We start from the raw sequence: 20764 nt of genomic DNA on the forward strand, positions 1-20764 counted from the left end.
CGTACCGTAGGATGGCAACCAGATGAAACAAGTCCCCTGGCTTGTCACCGCGAAGATGCGGCCTAGATGGCGCACGGCATCTTCGAACGTGTGGGGTACAAATCTGCCGCCGCCAACATGCGCTAGCCTCTGCCGTTACTGCCTCTTGCATTGATGCAATCCTTATGTCGAACGCCGCGATGAGATAGTAATTGTCGTAGCCGCGTTGCTTTGTCGGCGGGTCCGCAATTGCTATCTTCTTCAATCTCATGTAGGCATCATCATACGTATTCAAGCCCAGCCAGTCCGGAAGGCCGATCCCAATGGTTGAGAAGGGGTCTACCGGAACGGCCGCACTGCTGTGGATGTTGTGCAAAATGATGGTGGTATCCGGCCGGAGGTATGCAAGCCAATCTTCGTTGGCACCGACCCAGACCTATATATAAGACGGTGGGTAGTAGAGAAATTACGGGATGGAAATGGAATAACTAAGTACTACATGATCAAACTCCATTACTGACCTGCTCATCGGACAAAATCCGACTACCCTCAACGTCGGCAACTCTAGCGGAGTCAACGTGCAACCATGGCCAGGGAGTGGTGGACTCTTCGAAGGATTGTCCCATAGAAGAACCTTTTCCTCGAGGACGCATGGAAGGCCAACAAGGCTGGCCTTTTCCCAACCCATTTTAAGCATCGTCTTGAAATAGTTGGTGCAGGAAGCACCGAGTCTTGCGGCGGTGAGGACGTCGGAGCGGCGTGCGATTTCTCCCAGAGGATCGTCGTCCAAGGTCTCCCAGTCCCGATGAGGAGGAGAACCGCCTGGCGAATCCATGGGAGCAGCGACGAACTGCCTTCTCTTCAGGGGGAGGGGAAGTGGCGAGGAGGAGATAAGAGCGTAGTAACCACAGGGCCTCGTCCCTTCCAACTGTAGATCGTTCCTTCCAACCGTAGCAAAGGGGTGAGGCTATTATTTACTACTAGTATTAGCATTATGGGATTGCATTATACCGTAAATAATAGCAGTAGTAAGAAATTTTTGGCACTAGCTAGTAGTTTTTGGCGTGGATTAAGAAATTTTCGGTATGTTTTTTCTATTTTTTGTACATGCCAACTAGTGTCAAAAAATGTCTTACATTATGTGACGGAGGAGTACGTACTCGTACTGTAGCAGTACTAGTACTACTTTCTCAACTAGTAGTGCGAGGGTACTACTAGTACTATGTACTGTACTTCTAGTATAGAGCACCAGTTTTGAACTCTTGAATCTCAGGGCCAAGGATCTACAGTTGGAAGTGGAGGGTACTACTATTCTCTAGAACCATCGATGTACTATCAATGCAGGGAAAGTACACCTGCGTAGTGGCCTAGTGGGTACTCTCGGTGCTCTATTCAGCCGCTCCTCTCACGTAGCTGGCGTACTCAGATGCTCCTCTCACGCACACACTAGCAGCCTGTTTATCAGCGACGGTTACAGCGGGGGCAGAACATTTGAGTTATTTGATACAGCCAGACTAGGCTTTTCGCTTCCATTTGTGGAGGTGTAATGGATCTCGTCGAACTTTCTTAGTAGTTCCTTCTTTATTAATGAGATGAAGCAAAGCTTTTGCCTCCGTTTAAAAAAACACGTCAAGAGGAATTTCTTTTATAGTAGAGCCGATAATGGAGTGAAGTCCATGCGTGCAACGCCACAAGCTACAGAGTAGTAGTAGTAGAGCACTTTACGTACAGAGCCATATTGCACAGTTCCCAATGCCCCGCCAGGCTTTTCCGGCTCCTCGGGCTTAATTGGGAGGCGCTAGTTTAAATATGCTACTAGCTGATGAGGAAGCTGCAAGCGAGGTGCGGCTAGGGCGAGCACGCGAGCCACGAGATGCTGGGAAGGAAAACCCGTTCACGTGGCTAGGCTATCCAGTGCACCTAGATTGTGGTGCCGCACGTCCGTTTGACTTCAAAACTCAAACTACCCGTGTAAAATATTGGCTCACAACGAAGTTACTATTTAAAAAAAAGGCCGCCGTGCGTCCGGCCGGGATCGAACCCACAAAACGAGGTATACACTCCCGCGACCACTAGTAGTACTCGTTGGAGTACAACGCAACCTAGAATCGCCTTTTGTCGGTAGTCGTACATTGTTCCTTCCAAGAAACCCCTAATAATGCAAGAAACCACTAATAATGCCAAGAAACTACTACCACTTGCATACGTGGCAGACTTCAGATAAGACTACCTTATCAACCAATGCACATGCTCTTACCAACCAGCCCTACCAAGAAACGACTACTCTACAAAGTGCCGTTATAGGCACGTTTCAACCCATGGCCCTGTTTGGATACATTTGTTGTCAATCTAACCCTGCCATCCAAACACCACTTTGGTTAGAGTTAGTTCAGGGTTAGAATCTAACCTCTGACTTAGAGTATCCAAACAGGGCCCATGTCACCCATTATATCAACGCCTTCTATTCGACCGGGCGTTATGACTTATGGGACCTACATGTCAGTCTGCACAAAGATCCCCGAGTGACCTCCTACCTCCGGCCCGTCCACCTAGTCATCCTCGGCCATGGGACGCAGCTACCGCCGCCGGCAGAAGGCGAGGTCAAAACCGCCGGTGGTGCGGAGCCCATCTTGCGGCAGCCCGGATGCCAGCTCCGTCCGGCGCTCGCGGCCGCTAGCTACCCAAGATAGCTCCGTCCAGCTGCTTGTCTGCAAGGTTTGCTAGCTAGATTGGCACGACAGCGCGGCGGCTTGCTCGTGTGCGCCGCGCTAAGGCCAGCCATCTGGCTCGAGCGAAGGCCAGCGCGGCGGCTTGCTCGCTCGTGAGTCACGCTTGGGCCAGCCTGCCAACCCGTGCGGAGGCCAGCGTGGCGTCCGGCCCGTTCGGCGGAGCTACGCCCAACTCGCTCATCACCGGCGCCACCGACGAACACGCATCAGCACTGTTTGAAGTAATGTTCAGGAAAAATAATGATTTGAGGGGGAACAACGTGATAGAAGGTCAGATGTGGGTCCCTCGTGTCAACGGTCAAACAAAATGTGTTGGTTAAGCTGCCTCGTCAGCACAGACGTGTGGGCCAACCCTGCCATAAATGGGTTTAAACTAACCTAATCGGTAGGTAGTAGTTTTTGGCGTGGATTAAGAAATTTTGGGTATGTTTTTGCTATTTTTTGTACAATAGATTCTTCCTAGGGCTGGTTGAAAGTGGTAGTTTTTTTGTTAAATACTCTACATATTGTAAGTAGGAGTGAAAGTTAAGCTTTGGAACCCAATAAGCAAGGCTAGTTACATAGTGCATATGTGTACATGATTGAAAGTAAATATCAACCATGAGTGACTAATATCTTGATGGAAAACTCGAAACTATGGAATACTAGGGGATTTTTTTTGCATGGTTGGAAATACTAGCAATGTTCATGTGCGTTATGTTTTGGTGAGGTCAGGGCGGGATGTGGTTGGTTTTAAGATACTAATTATGGGTTTTTCTGCAAATTGGTAGACTAGTGGGATGTTTGTGAGAAAAGGCTACAACTTACCTCACAGTCGTTAGATGCAGATCTGATGGTCACAAACGACGGATGGCAGACACACCATCATCACCAACTTAGTCTTCTGTAGGAGTACTAGCAACGGAACGTCAAGATGCATTTTTTTTATAAAAACACTCGCTGTGATTGACCCATGCGGGAGTAATCCCATGTGTAAAAACTAATGATATCTCGAGAAATAGGAGATAATGTGAAGAGGAGTGGGGCGTGGTGGTGATCGGTGGCCGGACTGAGCGGAGGCATGGGGAATGATGACGCCGGCAATGGCCACTAGGCCAGTTTGTTCCAGAGGCTTCGTTTCTTAATTGCTCAACAATGAGGTTGTTGGAGATAAGGATGAACGACGGAAGGCCTTGTCTGCAAATGTGGAGAGGGGTGCGGGTATCTTTTAGTTTAATTCCATCAGTCAGATATAGATCGGACGGTCTATATTGCAAGATGGCACGCGTACCATCGTCACCAACTCGTTTTTTATAAGAGAAGAAATATAAGTATGGAGATCCAAACGTATTATCGATACTTGTTTCCGTAAACTAGCATCTACATTCTATTCAACGCCTCAGCATGTGAGGCCTTAGCACAATGACTTCTCGACTGTGTAAAACAAAGGTTTTCCCGTCGCCAATAAGGAGGGGGTGACGGCGGCGCGCTTTTTGGCTTGCTCTAGTCCTAGTAGTCATACTAGGTGGTCTAAGCACGTGTAGATTTATTCTTTTTCACGTCTCGTGTTCGCCATACTGCCACGACTGTTGATGAATAGACGGTAAGTTATTCACGGGGAAACCCTTGTTGAGCGTGTTTGCGAGAGAGAGAGACAGTGTACGTGTGTGATATGTCTAGAGACTGAGGCAATGATAATAGATTCTTTGTGTCTATGTGTGTGGAGGATAGAGAGAGACATGTATATGGGGCTTTGTGTTGACGTAATTAGAGAGTGAGTGTGCGAGATACACATGCAGACATGGGGAGAGATGAGGATCTAGATTATTTGGTGTTTGTGTGTGTCTGTGTGTGTTTGTGCTCACCTTTGTGTGTGAGAGGGAGTGTGTGTATGTGGAGTGGAGAGACCACTAATGATGTAAACCTAGTATAAGGGAAGGGGGAATGGTGTGACATGTGTAGTAGCGGGATAGCATGGGTGCGGGCGGGGGGAGCAGACTATTTGGAAGAGACATCGATTGTGTGTGGGAGAGGGGTGTGAGAGCGAGAGAGAGAGAGCTAGCGACGGAGAAAGAGAGAGAGAGAGAGAGAGAGAGAGAGGAAGAGAGGGGGCGAGAGAGGGGGCGTTTGTGTCCATAAATGGCGTATAGATAGGGAGACAATGTTGATGTTGTTTGAAATTGGCCTATGTACGGAGACGCAAGGGAAGCGAGTCATCGTGTGTGTGATAGGGACTTCATGAGAGATCTAGAATAGATGGTGTAGAGAATAATGTGCGAGATCGAGAACGATGATACATTAGGGAGCTATGGAAATAGTCACGACATATATGTGTACAGGGAGGAGCTGGGGCGGGTCCGCATGTGGGAGAGATAGAAAGAGGAGAGTGGTGCACAAGGAGACAAAGTTTGCTTGTTTTGCAGTGGGGGTGGTGTGTGAGGTGAGTGTGCAAGAACCACATAACTAGGGAGATAGACGTTTGGGGGCGTTGTTTTGTGTGTATGGGAAAGATACACTCTACATAGTGTGTGTGCTTGGGAAAGAGAGATGCCGGGAGACCTAGCTAGAGAGTGGGGGAAGAGATGTGTGCATGCCCAAGAGATAAAGTGATAGATACCTATATTGGGGTCCGGACTTTAGAAGAGAGAGGGGTGTTAATGTGCTCGTGTGTTGGTGTTTGGGGGAGAGAACGACTTCTGTGTGGGGGGGGGGGGTGGGCGACGAGGGGGGGGGGGGTTGCTTCAGATAAAGAGTGAGGTGTCTATATTTGAGGGACTTTAGCGTAATTGAGATATACATGGTCAATAGTGTGTGCACTCAAGGTTGATCAATTTGTTTCTCAGTTTGGACTATGAGATAACGATACTTTTGAACATGCGTGATATACTTTGATGTACCAGAATTACAAACCTAAGATTGGAATTTGACTCCATCATTAGCTTTTGTAATTCATTTAAACGGAGGTACATTTTTAAGCCCGGATTTCGTGATTTCAAATTCATATATCAAACCTAGAGATATACACATACGGGCATGTTCAAACTTTACAATCATCCACTTTATTCATACACATACACATTTTTGCTTTTGTCATCATATTTAGGATAAACACATTTGAAATTTCATTTTAATTGGACCATATGATGGTATTTGCTTGTAGTAGCTCAATGATCCATATATGAATTGAATGGACAATCTAAGTTTCGAGTTGGAGACATTGATTTTCAAAACTTGCACTTTTTTTGCATGCAAAACAAACAAATTCCCGGCCATGATATCATAGTCGGTCGTACAAGAGCAGAATATAATTTCAGGCGTCAAAAGCTTTCAAACTTCCCGCTCACATCGAAATATCTCACACCCGAAAGTTTAGCCCTGTGATATTCATGTTTTACCCCTGCCACATCAACGGAAAAGGGCTGCTTTGGTAACTCCATTGTTTTCCCCTCTTTGCCCCCAACATTCTTCCCCAGAGCCCCTCCCCTTCCCCTCCCCGACCCCCCCAACGACGGCAAGCCGCCGAATCTAGTCCTCCGCCGCAGCGGTGGACCTCACACCCCGACGGATCTACCTTCCGCACCTTGGAACCCCAACTGCCAACTCACCACTTCACCGGAGCCGCTTTAGTGACTGGCTTCTACACCGCTCCAGATCTCCTTGACCGCCATCATGCTCCACCGCACCGGATCTGCTTAACCGGCGCCCTCGTCCACCACAGTGTAGGCCCTTCACTGACTCCCTCGTCTGTCCCTTCACTGACCCTTCATAGAAGCCCTCGTTTGCTGCAACAGATCCGCCTCACCGAAAGCACTATACAACGCACCCGCCAAAGCCTTCGTCCACTGTACTGGACCCGCTCCACGGATGCCATATTCAACTCCACCGGCCCTGCTTTACCGACGCCGCAGCCTCATCAGGTTATTTCAATCTGTACTCCTTCGGTTTTTCTCTTCATAGTGCAACTGTTCACTTACCACAGATGAGCTTTCTTGTATGTTGACAGGCGCCGCAACCGTAGCACCGGAGCCGCTTCAGCGACAGTGACAGCCGGCCCAAACTCAACCGCAACACGAGCACCATCGACGATCTTTAGCTATCAAGTATGCCAACGATACCCATACGCCGCCGAGAATCAGGTACTATTATCCAACGGACGGCGCCTACGTTCACTTTCTTAGCATAAGCACCGCACCTTTGAATTTCTTCAGGGCATCATTCAGTTTTTCATGAGACGCGTTATTCTGCTTGCACCTGTAGGGCCATACTTCTGGCAGTGAACATGTTACATGTGCTAAATTAGATACCAGTGCACATATAGTTAATATGCTTTAGTTTTGTCCTAAGTATTACTGTACTTCCTAGATATCACTGCCTACTATTTTACTTCTTGCATGCTATATTTATGATAATGGTGTTGTTCTGATGCCACCTGTTGGTTCCATCAGACTGCTTCATGTTCTCTATGCTTAATTACACATCAGCAAACTAGCATGTGGTTCCGCTGGTTTTTGTTCGTTTTACCCTACATTTTCTGATGCTAGCTATTACATCACTGCTACGAGCCTTTGTTCATTACTTTTTTGTGTGTTCTTGATCTTCCCAAGTTGCATGACTAATTTGATGCTTCTATTAATTATGGAGCTGCCAACCCCATCAAGCAAAATATTTGTTCTTTTGGGGCTGGCACCTCGAACAAGCATAAAAATAGAGGGAAGCAGATATATTGTCGTGTATGCACACACCCTTCTTTCATTAGTTTAGATGAACCATTGATGATCAATTCGAACCGGTGCATGCGATTAAAAATTAATTTTACCTAAATAGAGGGTGCAGAATAAACTACAACAAGTAGATTTGCAACCACGGGATGCTGACAATATCTTCAAAGAACATTGCAACAGCAGCAAGGCTTCACATCAACATATGGTAAGCCAGTGTGTTTTAGTACATGTGAAATGTAATGCGTGTGGGCTGGTTTCTTGGCTTGTGCCCTCAACCTGTAATCATACAGAATAACAAATAGTTCAGTTGTCTGCTTTGGTGTATTGCTTGATTTGAATGCTTGTTTGTTACTTGTTACGCTATACCTGAGTTGGCCAATATGTCAGCAGTGCCTGCTGTACTATCGTAAAGAAATGCATGCCTAGTTCATTTGAGTCCTTAACTTTTCTTCTGAACTTCATCACAAGACTGTCTTCGTAGTTTATATGAGGCCACACTGTTAAGTGCTTTCTCAGATTGTTTCAACTGCTTAGATGCCTTGGCAACTTAGCGGTGGTACACTCCCTTTCAACTAGGGATGTCAACTTGGTCCCGTTTAATGCCGATTAAAGTCCACTAGTGGTATGATAGTTCAAAAGAGTTTTTGTTTTTTGAGGAAAATGAACCAGGGAGCTTGCAAAAACTAACTAGATGGGACTGGCAGATGTCGTTTATTTGCCACGTACATCCCTACTTTCATCTTACCATTTTAATTTCTTTTCGGTTGATGCTGCTTCGAACCATTTAAATATAGCTTGCCATGCTCGGCAATAATTTGTATGTCGTTTACCATGTAAGCTTACTGCCTGGATCATGCGATAAGTATCTCTTACTTATTTCTAGCGGAAACATTTCAGGATGCCGTTCACACTAGGACACAATGTACAACCCCAGAATCTATTTGTAGAAGCAGTGCGCCATCCATGTTACCAGATGGTAGCAGTTCAGAGGCAACACCGCCGGAGAGCAGTCTGAGCACAGATATTATAGTTCTTGAGGCTCCACTAGATGTAGAAAGAGATGGTGTGGCTGCCATGAATGAGGTAATCTCGATCTTGAAGCTGCAAATTATGCAATTATCTGCACGCATTATGCAAGCAACCCAAGAAATGGAGGAAGTAAGAATGTTGCATTTGAAGACGGAGGAGGTCCTGCTGCTTCTGCTATCTGAAGCCCAGGGTAATAGTAGTTCTTCTTTAGATAGCAGTTGAAATTGTCATTAGATTATTGTACTTGCATGTTGTGTCATGTCTCTGAATGGATTATGTTTTAAGACCCCCTATGTTCTCCATGTGTTGTAATGATCCGAATTTTTTAGGCGAGGTAATCCTCAGTACTTGTATGATTGACATAAGGTGAACTGTTTTTCGTGTGAGCATATTGTATTGGATGAAATAACTGTTTGACTCAAAGTGTATCCAACCTACTGAATTCAAAGATCACGACATTTCTAAATCATAATCATATATAAAGGTGGAATAAATCTTTGTTGTGGTTTTGAATAAATAAATAACAAAATGTAGAATTATCTATGGATATTCGTAATCGAATAAAAATTGGATTTGGATTTAGTTGCTAGGGCCCAGGGCAAACGTGAATGCTAATTCTCCCAAGTTTTGAACGAAGCGGCTAAACACCCACTATCATTTGTGGGCTGCCGGAAGCAAGTGTTTGCGAGATGGAAATTACCGTCAACCCCTGACACTTGACATCCTTATCGACCGGATTTACACCGCTGTCGATAGGGGTAGACTAGTAACTTCAATAAGACGTGACACGACGGCCTCTGAGCCCATTCAGACACGGTGGGCGCCAAACGTGGGCGGCAAAACACATTTGATTCAAGCTCGTCTGAAAGACATGTGTCTCTCCCTCCATTTCCCCATTCATCCACGATGGGTGGCAAGACAAACTCTCCTCGTCCGAAATCTATGTAGGCTAATATTTCAAATAGGGGCAGATGTGTAACTTCCCTGAGACGTGACACAACCGCCCTACCTGTCAGCCCCGTTCATACACCGTGGGCGCCAACCGTGGGCGGCAAAACACCCTCTCCTCGCCCGAAATTGTTACCGGCAAATATTTGGGAGATGCGAGATTGCCGTCCTATCCCCAACCGACGTGATGTCCGAATTTTTAAACGGGGGATAAGTTCGTAACTTCCCCACATTTCAGACAAGCGCGTCCCAAAGTTTGAGACCCCCCCTCCATTTCCCCATTCATACACCGTCGGCGCCACGACAACCTCCCCACTGCGGCCAGCCTCCTCCGTCCCCCACCCCATCCTCCACCTTGCCCGAGCCGCTACCCCTACCCCGTCGTCCACTGCAAGAGTTGGGCGTCTCTCATCCACGGCGCCGGACCAGGATCCTTTCATCGCGTCGTCTCGCTTCATCGGCGCCGTCGTCCACTTTGCCGTTGCTGCTCCTACGACCGCCTCGTCCACGACAACAAGATTTATCCCCCAACCCGGCCGTCTGCCATCTAAAGTCTTCTTCCCCGCCGCCGACAGCCGTCGCACCCGCAGCACCCTCAACGTATCAGTAGGGGCCAACACGGCGTCGCAAGAGAGGTGGTACTCTTCCATATGTGCTTAAGTTATTGATCTCACCCGGAAAATAGATCCTAAATTGTTTACTGTACTTTTCTTGTCTGTACCAAATCGTAGTGGCTAGTTGAATGCAAACATTGGTTGCGAAGTAGCTTTGGCCGATTTGCACCTTCAGATCCGCCATGTCACGGTCACTATACTCGTAAAGCTTATGGTTTCCCCCTTTATATTCACAACCATCATCGTAGGTGCTTCCCTGCGTCGTGTCGTGCTAGCACTGCTCCTCAAGACCTCAACCCATCAAGCGAAACAACATGCCACTCATAATTCCAAAGCTTACGTGATGAAATACGAATCTGATATGATGCTCATATTACTAAAACAGAGAACGCTTAATTGGTCACCTAATGTTCCTATATTCGTTTCGAAAAGCATGTGCGCCACCCACTGGTCCAGCTAGTTCCACTTTCCTGATTTTACTCTTGATGCTTAGGGTTTTCCCCTTTTATCTACTCTACTATGATCTGCGTAGGTGCTTTCTGTCATACTAGCATTACTCCACCCTTCAAGCTAAACAACACAACACTCAAAATTCCAAAGCTTAGTTGTTCAAATATGATTGTGATATGATACTGATATTAGTTAACAGACACATTTAATTGGTTAGCTAAAGGTCCCACTTGAGTTTCCAAATGCATGTCGTGACATATAGAGAGACAGCAGAATTGCATTTCTTTGTCACTTGTTGACTGTACTTTCTTGTTCATACCAAATCTTAGTTGTTATTTCAAAGCAAATATCGGTTGCTAACTACCCTTTGCGCGGTTTGCAGCTTCAGATCTGCGATCCCACTGCCACGGTCAACACTATACTCATCATGCTTACGGTTTCCCCATTTTATGATGACCACGATCAGCCTATGTGGTTCGTGTCGTAATAGCACTGCTCCACCCATCGAGCTAAACAAGCTTAGTTGTACAAATTCAAATTTGATATTATGCTAATATTAGTAAAACTGAGAGATATTTAATTGGTCAGCTAAATGTTCCTACTTTAGTTTCGAAATGCATGTGAGCCACATATGGAGAGTCCGGAAGGAATAGTATTTCTCTGTGCGCTCTGGTTCATCATGGGTGGCCAACCGACATTGCATAGAAAGACTTGTAATATCTTCAATCTGCTTGCTCTTCTACTCTTCTTTAAGATGATCCTCTTCTCTTGCGGGCGACTAGTCAGGTCGAGTTATTCTCCCTTAGTATATTTTGAATCTGTCAGGTCAGGTCGACTTGTTCTTCTTTACTATATGTTGAAGCAGTCATCTGCGAAGTATCATCACTTCTGGAGCTCTCATATTTTGAGTAGTAGGCCACATTATATTAATGCACACACCAAATTACAACATGCATGGCACCTCTTAGAAGTTGTAGAGATAGCACAAAGGAGTTTACAGGGAGGAAGTATTGGATTAGAATCACTTCTGCATTACAAAGGTAATCTCACTTGTTTTTATGTTTTCATGCATGTCAGGTATTGAACATTATCAAAATGAATATGAGAATGGGCGCACGAGAGGAATATTGCGGAACGATCCACTCACTACAGGAAACAGCTACTTTGCCGTCTGCCATGGCGGACGGCAAAGGCTCGAAAGGCGGACGGCAAAGACCTTTGCCATCAGCCGCGGACGGCAAAAGGCTCCGGCAAAGAAGGCTACGGTAAACAGCTGCTTTGCCGTCTGCTTCCTGGCGGCGGACGGCAAAGAGGGCGGACGGCAATAATTGCGCTGTCAGTCCGTTAAGTGGCTAACGGCAGACCTTTGCCGTCCGCCGCAGACGGCAAAGAGCCTTTGGTCTTTGCCGTCCGCCTTATGATGTCATGTACACGTCACTAGATGGCAGGTTCTTTGCCGTCTGCCACTGATGGCAAAGTGCAGGTTCTTTGCCGTCTGCCACGGACGGCAAAGTCTTTGCCGTCTGCCACTGTAGGCAAACTGACCAAATGGGTCAGCTCCCAGGAAGCACAGTTGGCTGCCACGTGGCTTCTTTGCCGTCCGCGGCAGACGGCAAAGGCTCTTTGCCGTCGGTGGCAGACGGCAAAGAGCCTGCATATTGTCTGTTTTTTCTGTTTTTTATTAAATCCCACAATTTGCAGCACATATCACATATATAAGTTTCATATCCAGCACATATCCAACACATATCTAGCACATATCACATATCACATATCCAGCACATATCACATATCACATATCCAGCACATATCACATATCACATCAGTTTCATCCATACACATTGTTCATACATAAGGAAGTTCCATCCATACACATTGTTCCATCCATATATATATTACAATGCAAAGTGTCATGAAGATAGCAAGCTAGATACAATGCAAAGTTTCATCAAAGGCACTCCATCATAGCAAGCTAGCTTCCATCAAGTGAATGAAATCTGCAAAATGGTAAATAAGAAAGTTAGAAATAGGTGACTAGAACAAGAAGAAGACTAGAACAAGAAGTATATGTCATTTATGAGCTAACTTAGGTGAAATGGATCATATATGAGCTAACTAAGTTGAAATGGGTTGTTTATGAGCTAACTTAGTTGAAATGGATCATTTATGAGCTAACTTAGTTGAAATGGGTCGTTTATGAGCTAACTAAGGTGAAGGGCATCGTTTTTGAGCTAAGTAAGGTGAAATGGGTCATTTTGGAGCTAACCTAGTTGAAATGGATCGTTTTTGAGCTAACTTAGTTGAAATGGATCGTTTTTGAGGTAACTAAGGTGAAATGGATCTTTTTTAGCTCACTTAGGTCAAATGGATCGTTTTTGAGCTAACTTAGTTGAAATGGATCATTTTTGAGCTAACTTTGTTGAAATGGATCATTTTTGAGCTAATTTAGTTGAAATGGATCGTTTTTGAGCTAACTTAGGTGAAATGGATCATTTATGAGCTAATTTAGTTGAAATGGATCTTTTTTGAGCTAACTTAGGTGAAATGGGTCATTTATGAGCTAACCTAGGTGAAATGGGTCGTTTATGAGCTAACCTAGGTGAAATGGGTCGTTTATGAGCTAACCTAGGTGAAATGGGTCGTTTATGAGTTAACCTAGGTGAAATGGGTCGTTTATGAGCTAATTATGCAATTTTTGACATAAGTAAGCTAAGTACATATCGTTTTAGAGCTAACTTAGGTAAAATGGATGGTTTATGAGGTCAGTAAGCTTATTAAGTCATTTTGGAGGAAAAGAAGCTAACTCTAGGTCATTATGGTAAGCATATTGGAGGAAATAAAGCTAAGTCTAGGTCTTTATGCATTTGTTAAGCAAAACACTAGAGAAACTTACCGTGATCAGGGAGGTGTAGGAGCGGGCTGGCTAGTGCCGGTAGCTGGAGAAGGATCATGCGATGCGTTTCTGGAGTTAAGCTGCACCAAGCACCAAAGATCATTTCCAATGTCTCGTTAGCATTATGACACTCAAATGTTAAGACTAGCAAGTAATGTCCATTCAAATTAAACTCACCGTGGTCCCAGGAGCAATCACTGGCATCGGCGGAGCGGTCTGACCGGTCTTCTCGCACACAGACTGCACATTTGGTTTTGACGACTCAGTCATACTAGTTAGTAATGAGACAAACACTACATGAATGTTTTGGCTAATCTGCAGAAGAAACTTACCACAAGGAGCTCGTACATGGCCCTTGCCTGCATGTCATTCCGTGCCCTCTCCTCCTCCATCATCTTTGTCGTCCTCTCCTCCAACTCCCGCTGCCTCTCCGCCGCCTCCGCCAAAAGTTTCTCCGTTCTATCTCTCTCACTCTGTATAGCAGCCTGCAACACCACTCACATGACCATTTGTAATCATTGATGGAAGCGCACACAATGTAATGGAGAAAGATAGCTGAGTACGTATCACTAACCTTGATGGCGAGTTGCACTGGCCGTTCACGAGGCCTTATCTCAGGAGCGGAGCTCGACTGGCGCGCCTTGATCTCTGGGAGAGTGCTAGGACAACGGATAAGTCCATCTCCAATGGCTATGGAGCCATGGGACCTCCCGCCACCAGATATCATCACCAGCTCTGGATCAATGGGACCCTGGCTCGGGTTAAAGTCCTCCCCTTTCCTCGCCTTCCCCTCATCTCTATATCTCACGAGCTTGTTGTGGGAGGAGATGTTGGTGAAGTTGTTTGCATCATCGAGGTCAGACTGAGAGAAAGCCTTGACTTTCTTGTAAGAGCCAGTGTGGGCCATGGCATACAGGTCGTACACCTCTGGCACCTTATCCGCCTTATTGTGGCATGCCTGAAAGAGAGAAACAATGAAAATTAGTAACTAAAGGGCTCAAGCTAGCATGATGAATGAATTGCATGAATCATGAAGCAAACCACATACCCAGTTGCGCCCGAACTGATATAAGTTGGAGCTGCCTTGATGGTGTGGCACACCTTCCATTTGGGCACGTTTGTCCTTGGCCTGGTTGTGGAGGGCTAGCCATTCTTGTGAGCACCACTCATCGACCAACACCTCCCAACAATCCATCCGATCCGCACACCATCTCGGAGGCGCCTAAGTTAGCAAATAGAAACTTGAGCGCTACGGCTAAGAATTACTAAATGAAGGAACTTAAGTAGAAGGCCTTAAGAATTACCTTCATGTACTGCTCCTTACTCAGGAACTTATCGCGGCACGCCGGCACGTCAGGAAAATGTTCTTTCTTTGCATAATCTGTCCGGGGGGGAGATTGAGTGGAAAGACAAATACGGGACAACAACTGTATTGGGCTGCCGTCATACCAAACACACTGAACCCATCCGTGCTGATGCCAACTCGAGGATGCCTCGGATCTGCCGCTTTGTCACCATGTAATTCATCAAACTTTTTCCACGCAACACCATCAGATGTGTGTACAATCATCAGATTCCCATCTGCATCTAGTTCGGTTCTTTTGCCCGTTTTGTGCCATGTCATCTGTCTGGCCGTCTCTTCGACCATGAAAAGACGTTGAAGTCTTGGTACGATTGGCATATACCGAAGAACACTAACGGGGATTTTGGTCTGTGTCTTCTCACCCATACCGTTGTCTACCACAACATACCTGGAATACTTGCAAATGGGACAACAGTTCAAGTCCGCATAGTCAAGCCTAAACAAGACACATCCTTTCTCACAGGCATGTATCTTATCATAGGGCATCTTCAGTGCACGGAGGATTTTGTCCGACTGGTACAGGTTTGCAGGCATTACATGGCCTTTGGGTAGAAAGCGTCCAAATACTGTCATCATTGCATCGTAGCATTCTCTGCCCAAGTTGAACTGAGCCTTCAGAGCCATTACTTGTGAGATGGCATCCAACTGACAAAGCTCAGTGTGCTCATGGAGCGGACGTTTTGAAGACTCCAACATTTCATTGAAGGCCTTTGCAGATTCCTCCATCTCCTCGTCCGAATCCTGAGCATCATCAAAGTCTTGCACCATGTTTTCCATACCGGTACCATGCTCGTCGGTGCGACGACGATCCACCTCAGCTCGGTCACGTTGGGCAGACTCACCATGAAATGTCCACACCGTATAATCGGGCGTAAAACCACTCTTCTGCAGGTGTTTGCCCATTTCAGCCTCTGTCCTCTTTTCCCAATTGCCGCACCGTAAACAGGGGCACCAGGTTTTCCTCTGGCCATTTGCAAATGCGGCTCGCACAAACCCCTTGGTTTTTGTGAACCATTCAGTGCTCCATTTGTTCTGACCAGTGTGACCGGTGTACATCCACGCACGATCACTCATCTTGACTTTCAGAGCTACTAGACACACAACAAATATATATATATATATATAATTCACCATGTATGTATTCATCAGTTGATCTACTTTGTCAATTTTATTACGTCCATGCAACCTACACTCTAATAGGTAATGATAGGTCCTAATCCCACCCGAGTATGTTTAGATTGGGTTCATTTTCCCATGCTATGCCCCGGATCCTACGCAAAATTTCGGCAGCACCTCCCCGCTGTTCTCCTGATACACGTCTCTGCAATAAACAGAGAGGATGTGTACCCGGAGAACAACAGGGGAGGCACTGACGAAATTTATGCGTCGGATCCGGAGCAAAGCATATGGGAAAACGAACCCAATCTAAACATACTCGGGCTGTCCATGGATAGCGTTGGACAATTCGAAAGAATCAAGGTTATAAATATGCAAATGCATGCATATTTATAACTATGACGCTTTCGAACGGGAGACACATATTGGTTACGCATACTGATGATTCAAGACACATATATATCTAGCTATCAAGTTTCATCGGAATAGATCAAATAATTAATGGGGGAGGAGGACATGTCATTTGTGCTCACCCACGAACGAAGGGGCAGAGCTCGTCAAACGCACGGCGAGGTCGTCGAACACCAAACCTCGCAGCGATGAAACAACTGCACATTTAAAACTACCCGATCAACACAATTATATATGATGTTTTTCATAACAAAATCGAAAGATATATGACCTAACTAATAATTCACAAATATATGACCCCGTCGGCTTCTGGAAGGCCAAAGAACACCTTTTCAGGGTCGGGGTCTCAGGGTCGGGGTGTCGGGTCGGGGTGCCGGGTCGGGGTCGGGGTGCCGTGTCGGTGTCGGGGTCGGGGTGTCGGGTCAGGCTCGGGGTCGGGGTGTCGGGGTCGAGGTCGGGGTCGGGGTGTTGGGTCAGGCTCGGGGTCGGGGTGTCGGGGTCGGGGTCGGGGTTGGGGTCTCGGGGTCGGGGTGTCGGGGGTGTCGTGTCGGGGGTCGGGGTGTCGTGTCGGTGTCGGGGGTCGGGGTGCCGGGTCGGGGTCGGGGTGCCGTGTCGGTGTCGGGGTCGGGGTGTCGGGTCAGGCTCGGGGTTGGGGTGTCGGGGTCGGGGTCGGGGTCGGGGTCGGGTTCTCGGGGTCGGGGTGTCGGGGGTGTCGTGTCGGGGGTCGGGGTGTCGTGTAGGTGTCGGGGTGCCGTGTCGGTGTCGGGGTGCCGTGTCGGGGTCGGGGTGCTGTTTCGGGGTCGGGGCTTCGGGGTGTCTCCTCCTCCTCCTCCTCTTCTTCTTCTTCTTCTTCTTCTTCTTCTTCTTCTTCTTCTTCTTCTTCTTCTTCTTCTTCTTCTTCTTCTTCTTCTTCTTCTTCTTCTTCTTCTTCTTCTTCTTCTTCTTCTTCTTCTTCTTCTTCTTCTTCTTCTTCTTCTTTCTCCTCCTCCTCCTCCTCCTCCTCCTCCTCCTCCTCCTCTTCTTCTTCTTCTTCTTCTTCTTCTTCTTCTTCTTCTTCTTCTTCTTCTTCTTCTTCTTCTTCTTCTTCTTCTTCTTCTTCTTCTTCTTCTTCTTCTTCTTCTTCTTCTTCTTCTTCTCCTCCTCCTCCTCCTCCTCCTCCTCCTCCTCCTCTTCTTCTTCTTCTTCTTCTTCTTCTTCCCCCTTCTACTTAACCTAAACCTAAACTAACCTAAACTAAAAACCTAAACTAATTAAAACTAAACTATTTAAACTAATGAAACCTAAACTTAAATAGAAAAAAAACAAAAAAACAGAAAAAAAAAACAAAAAAACAGAAAAAAAGGGAGGAGGGGCTCACTGTGGGGGAGGGCCGGGGCGGGGCCGGCGACGGAGGGCCGGGGCGGGGCGGCGGGGGCCCGGCCGGCGGGGGGCCGGGGCGGGGCGGTGGAGGAGGCGGGGCGGCGGGCGCCCGGCCGGCGAGGGGCCGGGGCGGCGGGGGGATGGGGGGGCGGGGGGCCGGGGCGGGGCAGTGGAGGAGGCGGCGGGGGGCCGTGGCGGCGCTGGGGCGCGGGGCGGGCGGGTGGGGCGCGGGGCGGCGGGGGGCAAGGGCGGGGGGGGGGGGGGCGACGGGGCGGTGGGGCGGCGGGGAGCCGGGGCGGCGGGGCGACGGGGCGGCGGGGGCGACGGGGCGGCGGCGCGCGGCGGGCGGCGGCGGCGGCGGCGGGGTGGGAGGAGAAGGGCGAGGCGAGGACGAAGTGAGTAACGGGCGGGGGGTACCTGCCGTTAGGCAAGTGCCCTCTTTGCCGTCCGCCAGCCTTTGCCGTCCGCCTTTCTGCCTCTTTGCCGTCCGCTAGCGGACGGCAAAGAGGTGGGCCGTTAGGATTTTTTCAAACGAGCGGGGGGTGGGGCCACCACACTCTTTGCCGTCCGCCAGCGGACGGCAAAGATTATTTGCCGTCCGCTGGCAGACGGCAAAGACCAGGCAGATGGCAAAGAGTGTGTTTGCCGTCAGCCTTTTTCTTTGCCGTCTGTTTATGTGTAGCTGATGGCAAAGAGCTTCTTTGCCGTCAGCTAGCAGACGGCAAAGATCTGGCAGATGGCAAATTAGCTGATTCCAGTAGTGACTGGCTAACAAACTTGGCATGGTGGAGGATGACCTATCTTATTCACCCATCAAGGTGCATGCTCTAACTTGGCAAGGTTGTATTGGTCGCACATATTTTGCATCTGACCTCTTGCATTACTTCTACTTTGTTACACCATCTGCTTAGTTTAAGCATCATATATGAGTATATGACATACCTATCCATTTTCTGTACCTATTCCATGTGTCGTCATACTTTGTTTTTCCAGTCAAATGTTGTTCTTTCATAATAGATGTCCAAAAGGAAGAGGGTGATTGCAGATCCTCAAGCAGTACAAACTAGGTATTTGGAAAAGGTAGTGATACTTGTTAAATCAGATAGATCAGCAGCCATAGAAAACACAGGCCCAACTGTAACAGACTTTACCCCTACTCCAGTGGCCAAACCCCTATTAGAACTGCTGACAGCCCAGCGTCAGGTACTATCTATGATATCAATTCAAAATTTGAACTCCTAAATTTCTGCATGTGCCTTACCTTCTCTCTTGTATGAGAACTAATTTCAGATGAATCTCCTTGCTCAAAGGATCATAGGGTCTCACGGCAATACTAGGCTCTGCATTGCTCTTGTCAGTGCCTCTTGCCCTTTGTCAGCATACTTACACTGATTGTTGTTTGATTATGTAGCATCACTGTAAATGTTCGCTTCTTTATCCTCCCTTTGCTTGAAATTATAAGATCTATATTTACTCTTAGATAAATGTAGAATTAACACAATGGTTATGAAGTTTTGGATTGCTCATGTAAGTACCTGTTGTCATGTACTCCATCTTTATCGAATTAATTGTTGATCAATTAGATGTATTTAGAACTTAATAGTGCTAGATACATCCATTTGAGCGACAACTAATAATGGACGGTGGTGGTATTACTGTACATGCATCGCGAGATAGTTGATTGTCTAGCATTACTCTGCATCTTATCTACCCTGCCCTCCACTTTCTCCAAATTATCATATCTACATTTACTCTTACCAAAATGTTGAATAAAGCCAATCCCACTTCACACGTTGATGTCTACATTCCTCTTGTCAGTACATTTTGCCTTGTAACGCTGTACTTAATTAATTGCTATTTGATTATGTATCATCAGTCTACACCTGAGCTTCATTATCCTCTATTTCTTCCAATATTACTTGATCTATATTTACTCTTTGCAAAATGTAGAATAATGGCAACGCTTATAAAGAATTTTCTTCGGGGAATTTATTGAATTATCTTTCCATCAACATGGAGAAGGGCTTTGTCCAGCCCGTGTTAACATGTAATGTAAGTTCATCTTTCTCAAGCCTTCAAACTTTGTTCTAGTATAGATTTGGATAGGCATCATTTCCTCCACTGCTGTCTACATCTGATTGGATGTTTGCAACAACTACCAGTTTTAAATTGTAGTTGTAAAAACATGTTCCTTATGCAGAACAGATCCATTTACTTGCTTATATAATGGTGAAACCTGTTACGTGTCTCCTTGTTTCTCTTTCAGAGTCATATCTCTTATGCCAGGCAGAACTTTAGGAAAGATAGTGAGCCAAACCATCTTGAGGACAGCAAGATGACCCCAAGGTCCTGTCTTGATGAAGACAGTGAGTTCGAGCTACTCACCAGCAGGTGTGAGACAACCTCTGTGCAGTCGCTGCCTCAATCAGTTCGACTTCTTCAGTCTCAACTTAAAGCGGAAAACGCTTGCTTCAGCTCAGCTCCGACTTGAAGTCAAAGATGTAATGAAGATGTCAGTGGACTGCATTGCGCGCTATGGTGCCATACAGCTAGGGATGAAGCATCTATCGTTGACACAACTGAGGTCTCATCAGCTTGTTCGAGTGCTTGCGGGGGCCTGAGCTTGCCAGGTCTAGTGCCTTCTGAAGTGCTCTCAGTTTTGTATATTCTTTTGTCGGCGCGTTTATATGCACTGGTGGCGACCTTTGATGCCCAGTGTATGTAATCTGCGGTCATGTTGCACTTTATTATCACCGGGTAGCGAACTTTGATCCCTAATATGCCGTAATTTCTTTGTTGTATAGTCTAGGTTTATTCTTTGGTCGGTATGCTGTAATTTAGGCCAGAAGGTTCAGTGGATCTCAGTGTTGTCAGTCTTCAGGCTGGCTCGTTACTCATATGGGCCAAAACGTGGGCCAATAGTCATCTTGGGCCATTAGCAGGTCTAAACCTATAGTAGTTTCCCGCCTTTAACAGGCCATGGTCTACATATTTACTGTAGCGACGTTGGGCTTCCTACGGGCCGTAGAAACAATGGGAGTTCTACGGTCCGTACAAACAATGGGCCTTCTACGGGCCGAATCATCTATGGGCCTTAGACGGGCCGTATGATCGATTGGCTACACTTGGGCCAAAAACAGACCGCATTATGGCCGTAAACGGGCTAGAGTTGG

Source organism: Aegilops tauschii, chromosome 7 (assembly GCF_002575655.3).
Source record: "Aegilops tauschii subsp. strangulata cultivar AL8/78 chromosome 7, Aet v6.0, whole genome shotgun sequence".
Taxonomy (NCBI): Eukaryota; Viridiplantae; Streptophyta; class Magnoliopsida; order Poales; family Poaceae; genus Aegilops; species Aegilops tauschii.